Source organism: Lithobates pipiens, unplaced genomic scaffold, assembly GCF_037356315.1.
Source record: "Lithobates pipiens isolate NorthernLeopardFrog02 unplaced genomic scaffold, aLitPip1_a1.2 Scaffold_23, whole genome shotgun sequence".
In the NCBI taxonomy this organism is placed as follows: domain Eukaryota; kingdom Metazoa; phylum Chordata; class Amphibia; order Anura; family Ranidae; genus Lithobates; species Lithobates pipiens.
The window spans coordinates 141,733,104-141,752,663 of NW_027507785.1; the positions used below are offsets into that span (position 1 = coordinate 141,733,104).

General features: G+C 45.2%; 1 non-coding gene and 13 pseudogenes across 1 annotated transcript; 10 read left to right on the forward strand and 4 right to left on the reverse strand.

Moving 5' to 3' along the window:
- The first annotated feature begins 12,491 nt into the window (after window positions 1–12,491).
- LOC143928862 (5S ribosomal RNA) lies at window positions 12,492–12,610 on the forward strand (annotated as a pseudogene).
- Window positions 12,611–12,717: 107 nt separating this feature from the next.
- On the forward strand, window positions 12,718–12,836 carry LOC143928471 (5S ribosomal RNA). The gene has a single exon (XR_013262410.1). It is a non-coding gene; the product is annotated as a 5S ribosomal RNA (ribosomal RNA).
- A 327-nt stretch (window positions 12,837–13,163) lies between these two features.
- On the forward strand, window positions 13,164–13,283 carry LOC143928779 (5S ribosomal RNA; annotated as a pseudogene).
- A 107-nt stretch (window positions 13,284–13,390) lies between these two features.
- Window positions 13,391–13,509, forward strand: LOC143929073 (5S ribosomal RNA; annotated as a pseudogene).
- Window positions 13,510–13,617: 108 nt separating this feature from the next.
- On the forward strand, window positions 13,618–13,736 carry LOC143928754 (5S ribosomal RNA; annotated as a pseudogene).
- Window positions 13,737–13,844: 108 nt separating this feature from the next.
- LOC143928472 (5S ribosomal RNA) lies at window positions 13,845–13,963 on the forward strand (annotated as a pseudogene).
- A 336-nt stretch (window positions 13,964–14,299) lies between these two features.
- Window positions 14,300–14,418, forward strand: LOC143928515 (5S ribosomal RNA; annotated as a pseudogene).
- Window positions 14,419–14,969: 551 nt separating this feature from the next.
- Window positions 14,970–15,088, forward strand: LOC143928896 (5S ribosomal RNA; annotated as a pseudogene).
- A 325-nt stretch (window positions 15,089–15,413) lies between these two features.
- On the forward strand, window positions 15,414–15,532 carry LOC143929096 (5S ribosomal RNA; annotated as a pseudogene).
- A 333-nt stretch (window positions 15,533–15,865) lies between these two features.
- On the forward strand, window positions 15,866–15,984 carry LOC143928439 (5S ribosomal RNA; annotated as a pseudogene).
- A 780-nt stretch (window positions 15,985–16,764) lies between these two features.
- LOC143928470 (5S ribosomal RNA) lies at window positions 16,765–16,883 on the reverse strand (annotated as a pseudogene).
- Window positions 16,884–17,189: 306 nt separating this feature from the next.
- Window positions 17,190–17,308, reverse strand: LOC143928852 (5S ribosomal RNA; annotated as a pseudogene).
- Window positions 17,309–17,415: 107 nt separating this feature from the next.
- Window positions 17,416–17,534, reverse strand: LOC143928908 (5S ribosomal RNA; annotated as a pseudogene).
- A 108-nt stretch (window positions 17,535–17,642) lies between these two features.
- LOC143928469 (5S ribosomal RNA) lies at window positions 17,643–17,761 on the reverse strand (annotated as a pseudogene).
- Window positions 17,762–19,560: the final 1,799 nt, after the last annotated feature.

The window sequence follows — 19,560 nt, forward strand, 5'->3', positions numbered from 1 at the left end:
TGTATGTAAAAGTAAAGAGAAAGCCAGAATGCAAAAAAGCTTAAATAAAAATTAAATAAGGGACGGGGTGGAGAGAAGAAAAAAAAAAAAAAAAAAAAAAAACCCACGAAAACAAACATTAGATGGAAAAAGGGAAAAATTGTTAAAGTTAATAAAGTTTGAAAATGCAAAAAAGAAGAGAGAAAAAAAAAAAAAAAAAAAAAACCAGGGGAAAAATTTCTGGTTGTTGGAGGTAGAATGGTATACCCGTAAAAAATGTTTAGTCAATCTTCACGTAAGAGAGGGGAGACCATTAGTCCCGTTGTGTGCTTTCGTGTCTCGCTCTGCGACCCTCTCTCCTTGATGCTGGAGTGTTCCATATTGGAGCAGGACGTGGAGTAGCTGGGGTGCGAGGAATGTTGCTGGGATCCAGGAGGCCTAGTTTGGTTAGGATGTCTCTTCCTTCTGATATGTTGGTAGCTATATATGTGGTGCCATTATGAGGGATTATCAGCTTAAAGGGAAAGCCCCATCTATATCTGATTCTGGCTGAGAAGAGAGCCGATGTAATCTCCTTCATATTTCTGCGTCTGTCCAGCGTTGCTTGGGAGATGTCTGGAAAGAGTTGCAGTTGTATCCCATCCAAAGTGATGTTCCTGATCCCACGTGCTGCCCGCATTATTTCTTCTTTAATAAGAAAATCTTTGAGACATAAGACAATGTCTCTGGGGGGTTTGTCCGGTGGAGGTTTAGCCCTCAGAGCGCGGTGAATTCGGTCGCATTTAAAGGAGATAGGGTCCTGGTCAGGAAGCAGGGATTGGAATAGTTTAGTGGAATAGGCGATTAAATCTGTGATCGATTCTGGAGCGCCTCTGATTCTAAGATTGTTTCTTCTGTTACGATTGTCCAAATCTTCTACTTGCGCCTGTAACTGTGAGAATGCAGAAGAAAGTGTTTCATGTTCTCTTGAGAGATCATTAAAAGCGATTGCCAGCTCATCATGTTTGTTTTCTAACAAGTCTGTACGCGTTCCTATGGCTGCTATCTCCTGGGACAGTGTGTTTGTAGATTTTTGTATCTCAGTTTGAAGGTTGGAGTGTAGTTTAGTATATAATGCTTCTAAGCTAGCATCCAGTTCTGCTTTTGAAAGTGGATTGTACTCACTGTTTGCAGGAGCTGAGTTTAGTTGCAGAGGCTCTGTAGTATGATGGCAGGTAGCAGATGAAGGAAGACCGCGGTCGGTGCCATTTTTTGCCATGTTTCCTGGAGTTTGTGACCTGAGAGGGTATAGAGAACGGGATTTCTGGTGGCTCCCACGTCTCCCTTTCTGCGAATTAGGCATGCACAAAGACTTATCATAGGGGGTTAGTAAAAAAAAAATGAGCGTTTTCTGGTGTTTATAGCCCCAGGATTGTGGCTGAAAGCCCCGTGGATGCCGGAGTTCTCTTTAAGTGCGGCCGCCCCTTTCCATGCCGCGCATGCTCCCCATCAAAAAAAAAAAAAAAAAAAAAAAAAAAAAAAAAGGGTGGTTTTAAAAATATAGAAAGGATCTGTTGTTGAGGTAAAGGCAGGTCAATCTGAGGGACTTGTGGAGCTCTCCATAGAATAGTCAGGGCTGGATCATAAAGACAGTTTATTTTCGCTTGAGTATGGGGGTCCCTGAGATGGAGAGGGTGCCTCAATAAACCAAGCCTGGGGTGCCTGTTAATTCAGGGGTGCTTTGGCTGTAGGGGTAGCAAGCCCTGTTCTGAGCATCTGTTTGTGGACCATATAATAGATGTCTGGGCAGTTCTGGTTAAAGACTATGGCCACAAGAAATGGTTAGGCTGGCTGTGGAACTCTTCCCTGGGTGGTCGCTTCAGGAAAGGCCGGGGATCTTCAGGCCTGACTAGGCCCCATCAGGCCAGGGCTGGCAGCAGAACTCCCGGGGTTGTGGAGGACTAGGGTAGCCACAGAGCTAGGTATATAGGCAGGATGGAGTGTTGGGGAGGACCGATGAGCGTCCAAATAGGGTTGGGCTCGTCGCCGATCGCTTCCCCGGGCCGCCGCCTCAGGAAAGGCCGGGGATCCTCAGGCCCGACTAGGCCGCACCAGGCCGGGACCAGCCACGGCACCCCCGAGAATCGGAAAAGCGCTGGGCGGCCACCGGATTCCCCGCGGGGTGCGTAGAAGCCAGCAAAAGGGGACAGATGGTCGTCCCTTACCTGTGGGAAGAAGTAGTGAGCGAACCCCGCGGGGGGCCCCGCGAGAGCAAGATGGCGGCGGCTATGAGGAATCCCCAGCAATGGATACCAGGCGTCTGTGGAGCGATAGCGCACGAAATTGTTGCCCAGGGAGGAGCGGCTGCTTGTTTTACATCCGATGGTGGTCAAATGATGCCCAATCTTGCCTGGATTGATGCGGATGGCGGTGGATTTTTCGGTGGGTGCAGGGAGCTATAGAGAAACACGTCCACCGCCATCAATGTCAGGACACGCCCCCCCACACTTAACATTATTAGCCACTTATTGGTTAATACAATATATGAAAATCTATCATCATTCAACTGGTAGTCGTAAGTCTAAACAATTTCTACGTGCAGGAGTCATTCAGCCATCGGTCCCATACTTTATTATATTTGATCGGGCACCCTCTTTTAGTGTAGATACACTTTTTATATGGCAGGGTCAGATTAACGTCCGCTTTCCACTCTGCTAATGTTGGGGGTGTAGGTCTTATTCATTTCCTGGCAATAAGTTTTCTTGAAGCCAACAGAGTTTCCTGCAAGAATGTTTTAGCGTGCCTGTCGGCACCTAAGGGTATATGCCCAGGAGGCATTGCTTGGGGTCCAAGCCAACAGGTGCGCCCATGCAATCATGCAGAAAATTCACTACTTGTACACAGAACCCTTGTAGACGGGGGCATGACCATATGAGGTGGACAGTTAGGTGGAAATTCTGTTTTATATCTCGCTACTCTAAGCTCTTGTACACACGGTCGGGGAATCCGTCGGAATGTGTCCTATCGGACCGTGTTGTCGGATAATCCGACTGTGTGTGGTATGCATCGGACTGATTCCGTCGGAATATCCGTCGGACCCAATTTTCCAACTTGTTGGAAATATTTCCCGACCAACTGGGCCGATCGGACATACTCCGATCATGTGTAGCCTACTCCGACGGATAAGGTGCCACGCATGCTCACATTCAAATTCCGACACGGAAGCGCACGTTCAGGTAAAACTACTGCTCGTAAGCGATATAGCACATTCGTCACGCTGCAATGTTAAAAATTCTTTCATCAAGCGCATTCTCTTGTTCTTAACAATGCTGCAAGAACAAACTTCTTTTGATACTCATAGTCACACACACTTCTCCTGAACGTATTTCATTACTCTTTTTTAACCATTTCGGCAATACAATTTTAGTTTGAGTCACATCGACACAATTTTAGATTTGGTTTATTCTTTTTTGGATGCTTTTTTATTTTTAATTCCTAAAAATCTCCTTTAAAGACAGTTTGCTCATTTCTCCTTTTTTTGGGGTGTTTTTTGTGTGTAAACTTACCACAACAACATTATTTTATTTTTTATCTTTGGTTTTTCTTTTTTAATCTACAGGAGTTTGTTTAGTGTTGGTACCCCTTGTTATTCATTTCACTTTGTATTTTTGAAATGTACCTGCCTACTCACAAATAAACTGGCCTTTTGGAAGGAAAACACATTACACAAGTATTTCATCAAACAAAAAAAACCTTTATTTTGGTCGCTATAAAATAAAAATAGGAACGCAACACTGGAGAAACTTCTTAACTTTGGTGCAGCCTTTGGCCCCCAGGGCAGACATGAACAAATTCTAATAGAAAAAATTGGTGGCCTGAGGAGTAGATATCTCAGGGAGAGAAGTCTGGTCCCGAAGTCCTAGAGAACAGGAAATTCAGATGCCATTTCTGTCCCCAGGATGTGGATCTTCAAGAGGCTGCATCTTCTGGCAGACCAGACTGAACCCAGTCCATCACTCTCTCGTCTTCCTTGGCCACTTCCCACCAGGCATCCTTCCAGGCTGTGGCTCGGCTCCTGTAGTTGGGGCAGGAGGAGAAGGAGGGCGTTGTTCGACCTCCTGGCTGCCACTTGCCACAGCCTCCCCCCGACTGAGGTCTTCCTGTGTATGAAAAGGGGACATAGTTTTAGTTTTTTGATCATCAAACACACCATTTTGTGCTCCTGGCTTTTGCAAATTGAATGTTACCAAATAGAACAGACTATCATTCTGAGACCAGCATTTTTCTTTCCCGTCCCAATCATTTTTGGTCACTACTGTCTATTGAGATGTAAACCACTTTGTTAAATCACAACTTACTGATCAATAAGAACATCTAGTTAACATCATTAAAAGTAACACAAGAAATATGTTCAACAATGCAATACCTGTCTCAAGCTGGGCCCCACCACATGTTGCTGCCTGGAAGGCCCAGGTTGGACATCAGAAGCCTCAGCTGGGGGTGAAGGATGCCTTGAAGGAAGACTGGAGAGTGGTGGCCTTAGTGGTGGCCTGGGTACCCCTTGTTCTACCAGAAAATGCAGCCTGTCAAAGTGAACCATCCTGAGGGAATAAACGGCATCTGGATCTCCTGCTCTCAAGGACTCCAGGTGCTTCTTTCTCTCCCTGAAATATGTAAGCTTCATGGCCACAATTTTCCGATTCAGATAGTCCATGTCTGCCGTGGGGACCATGATCCGCACCAAAGAAAGCAGTTTCTCCAGTGCTGCGTTCCTCTTTGTTCTGTCGGCAAAAAAATTGTTGTGGAACTGCCACAGGCAGGGCATCTCCATGTACAGTTCTATGAATAGCCCCATAAAGTTAGCATTTTTGAAAGGATCCATATTGGCTGCAAGACACAACACAAGACAAACCCTCAAATACTAATAATGCCATTAAAAACCCTCCTAATCTTGTCGCAACATCGGCCTAGATAGAAGCAGTCTAGACTAGTGAAGCACCAACTTAAAAATTTTACCTTCGTTTCCACGTTCGTCACGTCCGCGCCTCACTCTCTTCCCAGATTGTACGGACGATACACGCGTGTTGCGTTTTATATACAGTGAGCATGTGTGAAACTCCGCCCGCCCCTGACGTTCTTTCCAGACTATTCCTTGCCCCTTCGCTTCTTGCGCAGTGGGGAGAGCACATGGCGGAGATAACACAGGTGCACACTAATAATAGTTCCACTAACGAGGAGGAGGGTGAGGAAAGCCCGGAGCCTGAAACGTCCCGATCCAGGAAGACAAGATTTAAGGCCTCAAATATGTCTTTTGGAGAGATGTTGGAGATGGTCAACATATTGAACAGGACCGACTATGATGGGAAGTATGGACCTTACCCAAACCCAAATATCAGAAAGGCCAAGATCATGAATAAAGTTGTGAAGAGTCTTCAGAAGAATTTTGGGGTACACCAATCCAAGGATCAACTGAGAAAATGCTGGTCAGACCTAAAACTGAGGGAGCACAAGCAGTACCCAAGTATCAAGCGTGTTCTTAAAAAAGTAAGTAGTTGTCGTGTGTTCATATGATTATTCTTGCTTGCATACTGCTCCATGTGCTTTGATTTCATGTTGTGCATTTTAAAATGGCCACTTTCAAGTTCATGGTTTCGTTCGTTCGTATGAAACATCGTTCTGCAGGGAAGTATTCCAGCTTAACAAAGTGTACCCAATAATGTTCTCACCTTGTAACTCGGCCCAAAAACACAATTGTACAACACTTCCAAGAAATGTTTATGATTCCTATTTCTGCCCTCTGTGTGCTAATTATTCTTTGTTTACATTCTCATAGGGGGAGAGAAGACTCGGCAAGTATGAGGACACCAGGGACCACACCCCTCCCAAAGAAGGGCAACTTCCAAAAGCAGAAACAGAGGAGCAGGAGCAGGAGGAGGAGGAGGAAGGAGAGATTGTGGAGGTTGGACAAATTGTCACCACAACAGGGGAGTGTCGGAGAACACAGCTTCCGGTAAGCTCATCAGTGTATATCACCATATTTGGATTACATGGTGTGTTTGTTTGCTTTGTTTTGTAGGTGATGTGGAAGAAGATTCCCGTTTTACCAGTGAAAGTGCCCAGATCTTGATCGGGGAGATAATGGGGTGCAATCGGGATTTGGAAATTATCCAACAAAACATCAATGATGTAAAAAATAAAATGAAGAACATCATTGATGTTTTGGGGAGAGTGTGAAACAACAAAAACTAGATAGGGTTTTATTTTTGCTTTTTTTAAAACAAAATGTTGTATTTATCGAAATTCCAAATTTGGAAGATGCACAGAGTGTGTAAACATGCGCTATCTCCCATCATGGGGGATCAATGTACATGTTTTGTGTAAAGTGTCTGAGATGAAGGTGTTGCAGCCCCAAAGCATGTACATTGATCCTCCATGATGGGAGATAGCACATGTTGACACACTGTGTGCATCTTCCAAATTAGTTTTTTTCAGGGGTGACACCCCATGTGATGAAGGCAATATCAGCCCAGTTTGTACATACTCATGTCTGATATTGTCTTCACTTTTCAAAGTTGAACTTTGTAAGTTCCTGTGTTCTGTATTTTATGGTTTGATACATGCCTGTTTACACAAAAACAACAAGGAAACAAAATTCTGATTAAACTCTGTTTTGGATACACAAAATCTCTTGGTTTGTTGTAAAAACCTTTTCAAAACGCACATGTGAATGTGCTTGTATTAAAAAGTTTAATTCTCAACAATGTGCGGCTTCCTTTTTCATTGCGCATAAAATGTATTTGTTTTCAAATTTTAGTTTGTGCTGAGAAGGAGTGTGATTTACTAAAGGCAACTCCACTTTGCACTCCAAGTACAGTTTCAGGTGTACTTTTGCAGTGTACTTGTAGTGCATAGTGGATGTGCCTTTAGTAAAAAAAAACACCCAGAGTGAGGTGTAAATTTGGACAATCATGCCATTTTCCTGCCATGGTGCTGAAAATTAGCACGATTTTGGTCAGTAATTCACTACATACATTAGTTAACAAAAACAAGGTGTGTGTGTAGCAAACCCACAACATAATAAGCTTATCTGAAGAAGAGACTGTCCCCTCATCTCGCTCTGAACTTGGGTTTGCACTGTTGGTGAAAAAGGCACAACTTAAAAAAAAACTGGCAAAGTGGGAGTCCACAGTCTGCCATTCCTGTGGCGTTGAAGGACACTGTGTAGTGAAACAAGTGCAAAAATTAGTAATTTGACAAATCAACATTGCAAGCAGATTAGACACCCACATTTTTGGTCAAAATTAGTATTAGGCCGCGTACACACGGGTGGACTGTCTGCCCAACTTAGTCCGCTGAACAGTGTTTCAGCGGACAATCCGCTCGTGTGTGGGCTTCAGCTGACTTTTTCAGTCGACAGTCTGACGAACAAAGTCTTACGGAATTTCCGTAAGACAGTCCGTTCAAACTTGGTTTTGTCCGTCCAAACTTGGTTTCAGCGGACAGTCCGCTCGTGTGTAGGCAAGTTGGACGGACTAAGTATGGCGCATGCTCAGAAAGGGTTTACACGGCCGAAGGTTGCATTGCAGTGTATAGGACGTCGTTTTTCTAGTCCCGTCGTACGTGCTGTACACGTCATCATGCACGCTTTCAGCGGACTGTCTGCTCATCGTGTGTGGTCAAGTCCGTTCATGCTAATTTTGAACGGACTGTTTGTCGGATTGTCTGCCGAACTTAGTTGGGCAGACAGTCCGCCCGTGTGTACGCGGCCTAACATTTTGGCAACTGAGTATTTAAAGCCTAAAGTATAAGGTCCCCTTATGAGAGTCATCACCCCCCCATCCCCCCCCCCATATGATGGGCCCTTGCTAAAAAATGAGGGGGGATGTTTAGGACAGGTAACCCTCTCCACTTTATTGAGAGCTGAATGCCTAAATAATGTGTGATACTTTGGGAAGCCCCTCCTTAGTTAAACTATTGGCAGCCCACCGGACAGGTAAGTGTCATAATAACAAAATGGAAGCACATTTTGAAATTCTGCTATTACATGGCAAGAAAATTAATGTGTTAAAAAAATAAAAATAGCATTTGAAAGTATTGGGGTAGGCCCTTACACTACATGCTTTGTTGAATTCGTCCATAAATGTGATCATGAAAAAGGTAGGTATAGTGTGTATTGGGTTTGGTCAAGTCATCAGATAGAAGATTGCTATCAGCTGAGCTAGCAGTTGGGGAGAGGGGGGTTACTAATGAGTTTGGCACAACTCCAAAAATAAAAAAAAATGTCACTCTGCATGAATTGAAGCACACACATCACATTTGTAGACATTTTAGGGGGTGTTTAAGGGAAAGCAATACTATGGAGCTGCCAAAAGACATTGTTAAGTGACTAGACTATAGTTTTATGGGCCAAGAAGAGCAAGGTGGGGAAGTTAGTGAGGCAAATATGCATGAGGACAAAGGGGCAGAGCATATGAATTAGAGCATATTGCAACGATGGTAATTAGGGAATGAGGAAACATTAGCAATCATGAAATACATAGAATGTGATGTTTAAGGATAAAACTTAGCTTCATATAGTCCTTCTGCATGACCTGAATTCTGGCAGAACAGGTCTCTGGAATAATGATCCCCAGAGCCTGGGGGGAGATGCCTGTAGAGAACTTGAGGTCCTGAAGACTTCTCCCTGTCGCCAAGTAGCGCAACGTGGCGATGAGCCTCTGCTCCGGAGTGATGGCTTGCCACATGCAGGTATCCTGCCTGGTGATATAAGGGGTCAGCAAAGCCAGCAGACGGTGAAAAACGGGGTCCGTCATCCGGAGAAAATTCCTGAAATGATCAGGATTATTCTTGCGGATCTCACGGAGCAAAGGCATGTGCGAGAACTGGTGACGCCGGCGCAACCAATTCTTGGTCCACAAACGCCTCCCCTCCCTGTTCATGGACCAGGCTTGTGTCAAAGTAAGAACCCCAACACGAAGCCCCTGCACAGCACAAACTGTACGACGAGTACGTAGAGGAAACATAGTTTGAAAACGGTCGGCTGGTCAGAACGGACACCAGAAAGCACCGATAAACAGCAAGGCCTGAAAGAATGACCTGAATAGCAGAAGCAAGCAGACAATAAAAAATGCCTTTCAAAGCGTACTATACCAAGATATAGTCCACAATGAGAAACAAATACTTAATGACTGCACGCACTGATTATCAAATAAGCAAAGACAAGCAGAAACCAAAGAGCAGTAGCGATCTGAATCACTAATGTGAAAAGCGCGAATCGTCTCTCCCCAAACTTCTACTAACACGAGATCAGCAGAAGGAGCCCAAAGGGTGCCGGACATGGTGCTGAACTTCCCTTTTCTAGTCCCGCCGTACAAATCCGACAACTGGGTCCGACCGTGTGTATGCAGCAGTTTCGGACACAAGCCGTCTGACAAAATCCGACGGATTTGGTTGGCAGAATGTCCGACTGTGTGTACAGGGGCTAAGAGGTGTGAGGTAAGCTCTATGTAATATTTAGATTTGGGATAGTCTATCTGATAGCTTGGGGGAAACCTCTCTGCATGTCTCGAGTGCCTCCTCCCATTCCCCATCTTCCATCTGACCTAAATCTCTTTCCCACCGTATCTTTGGGGCGTATGCGATTTTGTTAGAAATTGATTGGGGTGGATAACATATGATAGTAAGATGAAATAAGGCCCTTGGGGTCGGCGCTTCTAGCCATGGACATAATAGGGTTAGGGGTGGGTGGCGGGTAAACTTCTCGTGGGAATTGTGAACGAGCCACGTGTCTATCCTGTAGGTATAGAAAGTGCATATTGTTTTGTATTGCAAACTCCTCCTGTAATTGGTTAAATCGTTTGGGGGTACCTCTAGAAAGTAGGTGTTGCAAGTAGTACACACCTCGCTTGCTCCACATCTATTGTACCTGAATTTTTACAAATTCGTTCATATGTTTGTTGTTCCATAATGGCGTATAGTCATTGTAAGTCGAGATTCCTAATTTACCAGTGGCTATATCCCATATGCGCCTGTATTGTTGGAGGATAGGTGCAATTTCCTCATCCGAACCAATGGTGCCTGAGCCCATGGTAATAGCATATAGTGGGTCACCTGTTTGTTGAGCCCACTTGTGGAAAATCAAGGTTATAAAGCGAACTCCATCAGTCTTATCCAGGTGGAAAAACTGGGAGAGCTGTGCTGCAATGTAATAGTGGTTGAAGTCTGGTAATGCTGTGCCCCCCCCCCCCTGCCTGTTGAGTTCTTGAGCGTTTTCCAGGCAAGTTTGTGCCTATTTTTACCCCATACAAAGGGACCTAGAAGGGCTTCTAGCATTTTAAAATATTTTAGTGGGAGGTATATAGGAGAGTAAAAACAAGAGAAATAGGGTTAGAGATGAGACATTTGTAAGAATAGTCCTATACTTCTGCAGCCAAACCTTCTTTCTATTTATTAAATTTTTCCATTAACATAGCATAAATTTACCAAAAAAAACAAAACAAAAAAAACAAACAAACACCCAACTAGACAACATAAATGAGATGAAAATGTTCATGTTATGGTTTACTTGTTTTTAAAATCAGATGCGTGCTCAAAGATTAACTCTCCCTATATATGTTGTATTTTTTTTCTTCTTATTTTTCTTTTTTCTATTTAGCTGTTTTTTTTTTTGGAGAGGTAGGGCTAAGGGGGGGGGGGGGGCGGGAAGGGATAACTGTAAATAGATTCACGTTGATTACTCAACAAATGAGGTGTGTATGGTTAGGTCACAGTAGAAGTGGTTATGCCTAGCAAGGCAATGAGAGGTGTATATAAGATGGGTAGATGGTATGATTGGAGTGTTTTGAATGCAAGATATGCAAGGCTCAGTAGGTATATAAGGTGGAGGGAAGATTGGAAGAAGCACATTCAAGAGAATAGAGTTTTTCACGAAGTACACTTGATCACTAAGATACCACAGGCAAAAAGTATTAGTAAAAGGCTAATCAAGTTAATTAGTAAGGAAATGATACACAGTGTCACAAGATTAATAGGAAATGTAAACACTAATGATTAAAACCACACTGTTAAACATAGGTGACTTGGTCATGGACAGTGTTTCAATTAGTTTCGTGGCCGATTCATCAGGAAAAACATCTGCGATTTAATAGGCACAAGATCAATGGCAATATAATCAATCATATATAAAAAATATATTCTACAATTCAGCAATATATGTTACACAAGGAGGGAAAAGGGGGGGGAGTGTTCCCAAGATATGAAAGAGGGGGAGTTGCCTATGGCCACATCACCCAAAAAAAGCCTGATCTGATCTGATCTTGGAGGCTAAGCAGGATCTGCCTGGTTAGTATCTGGATGGGAGACCATCTAACAAATATCTATAAACCTGAATGTTTTTTTGGCCAGAAAATTTCATGTGGGGGGCTAACCCTTCCATATGTACCACTTAATATCTCTATTTTGATGTGGAATATCTCTGAAATGATGTGAGATCTAACGTTAAAACCACTTGATCTTACCGGATCTAACGAATATTTATCAGCCTGAATGATTTTTGGCCAGAAAATTTGATAAGGGGGATGATGGGGTAGCCCCCCCTGCAAATAACTGTTAATAATGCTTCTTCTGTGTGAGATCTATCGCAAACAACGGTTGATCTAACCTGATCTAGCAAAGATCTAACAAACTGAATAAGATTTTTTCAAAAAGTTTGATATGAGTGGCTAACCCGGCAGAGGTACTTTTACCTACTGTACATTGTAATAAATCACAACAGAGGGAGGCTAGAGGTTACAGAAAGGTCACTGCTCAATACAAACAACCAAACATTGAATACCAAAAATGGTCTTCAGTGACTAAAAAAAGCCTGGTCCTTCTAGGCTAAAAATTATCCTTGGTGACTAAAAACAGCACTCCTGGTCCTTGGAGGCCAAAAATGGGCCTCAGTGCCAAAAAACAGCACTCCTAGCTGTTTTTGGTCACGAGGATCTTTTTTGGCCTTCAAAGGTCAGGAGTATGCCTTTCTTAGTCACCAAGGACCATTTTGGGCATTTAACCACTTCAGCCCCGGACCATTTGGCTGGCCAAAGACCAGAGCACTTTTTGCGATTTGGCACTGCGCCGCATTATTCACTTGCCGACCTTCGCACTCTGATGTACGTTCCTACTTTGGGGACTGACAGATGTCGTTAGGGGGTGGCTATTGGGGCTAGAGCCCTGAGTCTCTTGTCTCGATTGCAGAGGACAGGGGCAGAGTGAGCCGTGGTCCCTCTGGCGTTTGTCAAGAGGGTTGAGAGTGGCCAGCAAGATTGCCTATGACCACATCACCTTCAATGCACCCGATCTTGTCTGATCTCAGATGCTAAGCAGGGTCGCGCCTGGTTAGTACCTGGAAGAGAGACTGCCAGGGAATACAAGGTGCTGTAGGCTTTTTTTTATATGTTGTTGGCGTCGACGACCTGTTTTATTTTTTTGCTTGTTTGCCGAGGTGACCATCTTGGCGTTTGTCAAGAGGGTTGAGAGTGGCCACCAAGATCACCTACAGCCACATCACACTGAATGCGCCCCATCTCGTCTGATCTCAGATGCTAAGCCGTGTCGGGCCTGGTTAGTACCTGGATGGGAGACTGCCTGGGAATACCAGTTGCTGTAGGCTTTTTTTAATATGTTGTTGGCGTCGACGACCTGTTTTATTTTTCTGCTCGTTTGCTGAGGTGACCATTGTGGCTTTTTTCAAGAGGGTTGAGAGTTGGCAGCAAGATCGCCTACAGCCATATCACCCTGAATGCACCCGATCTCATCTGATCTTGGATGCTAAGCAGGGTTGGGCCTGGTTAGTACCTGGATGGGAGACCGCCTGGAAATACCAGGTGCCGTATGTTTTTTTTTTTAAATGTTGTTGGCGTCGACGATCTGTTTTATTTTTCTGTTTGTTTGCCGAGGTGAACATCTTGGCGTTTGTCAAGAAGGTTGAGAGTGGCCAGCAAGATCGCCTACGGCCACATCACCCTGATTTCGTCTGATCTTGGATGCTAAGCAGGATCAGGCCTGGTTAGTACCTGGATGGGAGAACGCCTGGGAATACCAAGTGCCGTAGGCTTTTTTTTAATATATTGTTTTGAGTCGACGACCTGTTTTATTTTTCTGCTTGTTTGCCGAGGTGACCATCTTGGCGTTTGTCAAGAGGGTTGAGAGTGGCCAGCAAGAACGCTTACAGCCACATCACCCTGAATGCACCTGATCTTGTCTGATCTCGTGATGCTAAGCAGGGTCGAGCCTGCTTAGTACCTGGATGGGAGACCCCCTGGGGATACCAGGTGCCGTAGGTCTTCTTTTTATATGTTGTTGGCGTCGATGACCTGTTTTATTTTTCTGCTTATTTGCCAAGGTGACATCTTAGCATTTGTCAAGAGGGTTGAGAGTGGCCAGCAAGATCGCCTACGGCCACATCAGTCTGAATGCGCATGATTTCGTCTGATCTCAGATGCTAAGCCGAGTCAGACCTGGTTAGCACCTGGATGGGAGACTGCCTGGGAATACCAGGTGCCGTAGGCTCTTTTTTAATATGTTGTTGGCGTCGACGACCTGTTTTATTTTTCTACTTGTTTGCCGAGGTGACCATCTTGGCGTTTGTCAAGAGGGTTGAGAGTGGCCAGCAAGATCGTCTACAGCCTCATCACCCTGAATGTGCCTGATCTTGTCTGATCTCGGATGCTAAGCAGGGTCGGGCCTGGTTAGTAGCTGGATGGGAGACCGCCTGGGAATACCAGGTGCCGCAGGCAATTTTTTTATATGTTGTTGGCGTCGACGACCTGTTTTATTTTTCTGCTTGTTTGCTGAGGTGACCATCTTGGCATTTGTCAAGAGGGTTGAGAGTGGCCAGCAAGATCGCCTACAGCCACATCATCCTGAATGCACCCTATCTCGTCTGATCTCGGATGCTAAGCAGGTTCGGGCCTGGTTAGTACCTGGATGGGAGACCGCCTGGGAAAACCAGGTGCCGAATGCTTTATTTTAATATGTTGTTGGCGTCGATGACCTGTATTATTTTTCTGCTTGTTTGCCGAGGTGACCATCTTGGCGTTTGTCAAGAGGGTTGAGAGTGGCCAGCAAGATTGGCAACGGTCACATCACCCTGAATGCACCCTATCTCGTCTGATCTCAGATACTAAGCAGGTTCGGGCCTGGTTAGTACCTGAATGGGAGACCGCTTGGGAAAACCAGGTGACCGAATGCTTTATTTTAATATGTTGTTGGCATTGACGACCTGTATTATTTTTCTGCTTCTTTGCCGAGGTGACCATCTTGGTGTTTGTCAAGAGGGTTGAGAGTTGCCAGCAAGATTTCCAATGGTCACATCACCCTGAATGCGCCTGATCTTGTCTGATCTCAAATGCTAAGCAGGGTCGTGCCTGCTTAGTACCCAGATGGGAGACCGCCTGGGAATACCAGGTGCCGTAGGCTTTTTTTTAATATGTTGGCGTCGACGACCTGTTTTATTTTTCTGCTTGTTTGCCGAGGTGACCATCTTGGCGTTTGTCAAGGGGGTTGACAGTGGCCAGCAAGCTTGCCTGCGGTCACATTACCCTGAATGCGCTTGAAATCGGATGTTTATCAGGGTCGGGCCTGGTAAGTACCTGGATGGGAGACCATCTTGCAATACCAGGTGCCATAGGCTTTTTTTTTTAACATGTTGTTGGCGTCGATGACCTGTTTTATTTTTCTGCTTGTTTGCCGAGGTGACCATCTTAGCGTTTGTCAAGAGGGTTGAGAGTGACCAGCAAGATCCTTTACAGCCACATCACCCCGAATGCGCCTGATCTCGTCTGATCTTGGATGCAAAACAGAGTCCGGCCTGGTTAGTACCTGGATGGGAGACCGCCTGCGAATACCAGGTGCTGTAGGCTTTTTTTTAATATGTTGTTGGCGTCGACGACCTGTTTTATTTTTCTGCTTGTTTGCCGAGGTGACCATCTTGGCGTTTGTCAAGAGGGTTGAGAGTGGCCAGCAAGCTTGCATACAGCCACATCACCTTGAAAGCGCCCGATCTCGTCCGATCTCGGATGCTAAGCAGGGTCAGGCCCGGTGAGTACCTGGATAGGATACCGCCTGGGAATACTAGGTGCTAAAGGCTTTTTTTTATATGTTGTTGGTGTCGACGACCTGTTTTATTTTTCTGCTTGCTTGCCGAGGTGACCATCTTGGCGTTTGTCAAGAGGGTTGAGAGTGGCCAAAAAGATTGTCTATGGCCTCATCACCCCGAATACACCCGATCGCAGATGCTGAGCAGGTTCGGGCCTGGTTAGTAGCTGTGATGGGAGACCGCCTGGGAATACTAGGTGCCGTAGGCACTTTTTTAATATGTTGTTGGCGTCGACGACCTGTTTTATTTGTCTGCTTACTTTCTGAGGGGACCATCTTGGCATTTGTCAAGAGGGTTGAGAGTGGCCAACATGTTCGCCTATGGCCACTTCTTCCTGAATGCGCCCGATCTCATCTGATCTCGGATGATAAGCTTGGTCGGGCCTGTTTAGTACTTGGATGGGAGACCTCCTGGGAATACCAGGTGCCATAGGCTTTTTTTATTATGTTGTTGGCGTCGACGACCTGTTTTATTTTTCTGCTTGTTTGCCGAGGTGACCATCTTGGCGTTTGTCAAGAGAGTTGAGAGAGGCCAGCAAGATTGCCTACAGCCACATCAACCTGAATGCGCACCATCTCATCTGATCTCAGATGCTAAGTAGGGTCCGGCCTGGTTAGTACCTGGATGGGAGAACGCCTGGGAATACCAGGTGCCGTAGGCTTTTATTAATATGTTGTTGGCTTCGACGACCTGTTTTATTTTTCTGCTTGTTTGCCGAGGTGACCATCTTGGCGTTTGTCAAGAGGGTTGAGAGTGGCCAGCAAGATCACCTTTGGACACATAACCCTGAATGCACCCGATCTCATCTGATCTCGGATGCTAAGCAGGGTCGGGCCTGGTTAGTACCTGGATGGGAGACCGCCTGGGAATACCAGGTCCTGCAGGCTTTTTTTTAATATGTTCTTGGCGTCGATGACCTGTTTTATTTTGCTGTTTGTTTTCCGAGGTGACCATCTTGGCGTTTGTCAAGGGGGTTTAGAGTGGCCAGCAAGATTGCCTATGGCCACAATACCCTGAGTGTGCCCGCTCTCGTCGGATTTCGGATGCTATGCAGGGTCGGGCCTGGTTAGTACCTGGATGGGAGACCGCCTGGTGTAGAGAATTTTGATCGGACAAAGTGCCACGCATGCTCAGATCAAATTCCTACACCAAAGCTATTGGCTACTATCGTGACCGTAGTCCCGTCATAACGAAATAACGTCATCACGTTCTGAACGATCGGATTTTCCGACAACTGGGTCCGACCATGTGTATGCAACAGTTTCAGACACAATCCGTCGGACAAAATCCAACGAATGTGGTTGTCAGAATGTCCGACCATGTGTACAAGGGCTAAGAAGCAGCTGCCGCCGGTGATTGTGCACACACATCCCCTATCCACTAAAACACAGCAAGTATCTCCTTTTGGATTCCCAGCAAAGCCCAAGTACTGTTTTCAAATAATCTTTCTCTGATAAAAACTTTTTTGAATCACCTCTAATGAACTATACAGACTGAACTGATAAATATACACCAGAAGCTTTCAAGCGCTAGTATTTTGTGTTGTTTCTTATCGTAGGCGATCTTGCTGGCCACTCTCAACCCTCTTGACAAACGCCAAGATGGTCACCTCTGCAAACAAGCAGAAAAATAAAACAGGTCGTCGACGTCAACAACATATTTAAAAAAGCCTAAGGCACCTGGTATTCCCAGGCGGTCTCCCATCCAGGTACTAACCAGGCTCGACCCTGCTTAGCATCCAAGATCAGACAAGATCGGCCGCATTCAGGGTGATGTGGCTGTAGGCGATCTTGGTGGCCACTCTCAACCTTCTTGACAAAACAAACAAGCATAAATTGAAACAGGTTGTGGACGCCAACAACATATTAAAAGAATGCCTACGGCACCTGGTATTCCCAGGCGGTCTCCCATGCAGGTACTAACCAGGCCCAATTAGCATTCCAGATCAGACAAGATCGGGAACATTCAGGATGATGTGGCCGTAGGGGAACTTGCTGGCAACTCTCAACCCTCTTGACAAACGCCAAGATGGTCATCTCGGCAAACAAGCAGAAAAATAAAATAGGTCGTCGCCGCCAACATATTAAAAAAATGCCTATGGCACCTGGTATTCCAAGGCGGTCTCCCATCCATTTACTAACCAGGCCCGACCCTGCTTAGCATCCAAGTTCAGACGAGATCGACCGCATTCAGGGTGATGTGGCTGTAGGCGATCTTGGTGGCCACTCTCAACCCTCTTGACAAACGCCAAGATGGTCACCTCGGCAAACAAGCATAAATTGAAACAGGTTGTGGACGCCAACAACATATTAAAAGAATGCCTATGGCACCTGGTATTCCCAGGCGGTCTCCCATGCAGGTACTAACCAGGCCCGACCCTGCTTAGCATTCCAGATCAGACAAGATCGGGAACATTCAGGATGATGTGGCCGTAGGGGAACTTGCTGGCAACTCTCAACCCTCTTGACAAACGCCAAGATGGTCATCTCGGCAAACAAGCAGAAAAATAAAATAGGTCGTCGCCGCCAACAACACATTAAAAAAATGCCTATGGCACCTGGTATTCCCAGGCGGTCTGCCATCCATGTACTAACCAGGCCCGACCCTGCTTAGCAACCAAGATCAGACGAGATCGAGCGCATTTAGGGTGATATGGCCGTAGGCGATCTTGCTAGGTATGTAATCAAATCACTGATAATCAGTGCCCAATTACAATTGAGTGCCCACCAGTGCCAGCAATCAGTGGCCAATAGTGATGCCAGTCAGTGCTGCCTATCAGTGCTGCCCATCAATGCTCGTCACTGCTGCCAATCAATGCTGCCCATTAATGCCCACCAGTGCCAATAGTGATGCCAGTCAGTGCTGGCTATCAGTGCTGCCCATAAATGCCCATCACTGCTGCCCATCAGTGCCGCCAATCAGTGCCCATCAGTGCCACCCATCAGTACTCATCAGTGCCCCGTATCAATGCCACCTATCAGTGTCCATAAGTGTGGCATATTCGTGCCCCCTCATCAGTGCATCCTCATCAGCACCCATCAGTGAAGGAGAAAAATTACTTATTTACAAAATTTACTGACTGTTGGAATTGAACATGAAGTAATGTTATATATCTAAAGTTCCACACATCTGTTTGTACAACTGAACTCAGCCATATTGATATTTGCAGTCCCACATGTTTAAAAAGGTATAGAGGAATGTAGCACAAAACAGAATCTGCATAGCAAAGGAGCCCACCTGGTGTGCACAAAGCTTCAAAGAGATTGATGACGAAGACGGCCCAGGGCACATCGACTGCAATACTGTTCCCAGAAGCCAAGTATGGCAGGACAGTCAGTAATATAAGGAGGGCTGTCATGTGAACACTGATTGGTCCAAAGCAAATGGGACTGGCAGTAGGATGAGGTTTGGATGGTGTGTGTTTATCAAAAAGGGATTCATCAAAAAGAGCTGTCTCTCATTCCATCATGAGGCTCAACCACGAAGATCTGCTAAGTATTGCTTATATTGTATTCTGACTGTATGCTATGTACTCTTGTAACTTCTATTGATACCTTATGCAAGCTTTCTTATTCCCTTGGGAAATAAATGAGATTTGATTGATCTTAGACCGTGTATTTGGTTTCATAGCTAATTTTTATAGTATTGTGATATTAATGATAGCATGTGCTCAGAGTATAGATAGACTAACTAATCTATAGGGACTAGACAAAGTAATACATAACTGATGATAATAATTAGGTTGTAGTGATCAGTTACTTCACTGACAGAAACTAAAAAAAACTTTTTTTTCTTTCAACATTTTTGGCCTTTTTTTTTATTTATTTTAGGAAAAAAAAACAGGAGTGATTAAATACCACCAAAAGAAAGCTCTATTTGTGTGAAGAAAATTATAACAATTTCACATGGCTACAGTGTAGCATGACCGTGCAATTGTCATTCAAAGTGTGACAGCACTGAAAGCTGAAAAATGGCCTGGGCAGGAAGGGGGTGAAAGTGCCCGGTATTGAAGTGGTTATGAATAGGGATGGCCGAACGGTTCGCCCGGCGGTCGGTTCACGGCGAATTTTGGCTGTTCGCCGTCCGCCCGATCGGCGGACTATTGCCGCTGTTCGCCCGGCGGACTTATGTGTTTACTGTGTAAAAGAACTTTGACCTATGATGACACATCCATCATGTGGTACAGGACAGCCAATTGAAACATTACAGCACATGGACACTTGAAAATTCCCCCTAACTTATAAATAGACCCGATCCGGCGGCCATTTTACATTATTTCTACTGTCACTATAGGGAGAGGTTGCTGTGTGGAGCAGGGAGAGACTGCAGTGACCCAAATCGCTAGCTATTAGGTCCACAAAAATCCTTTTAAGGACTGGTATGCTATAGGTGTAGTACAGGATATAGGGTTGAGTGCACTGCTGTGCTAGTGATTGTTGCAGCAGAGAGGGACAGGACGCTGT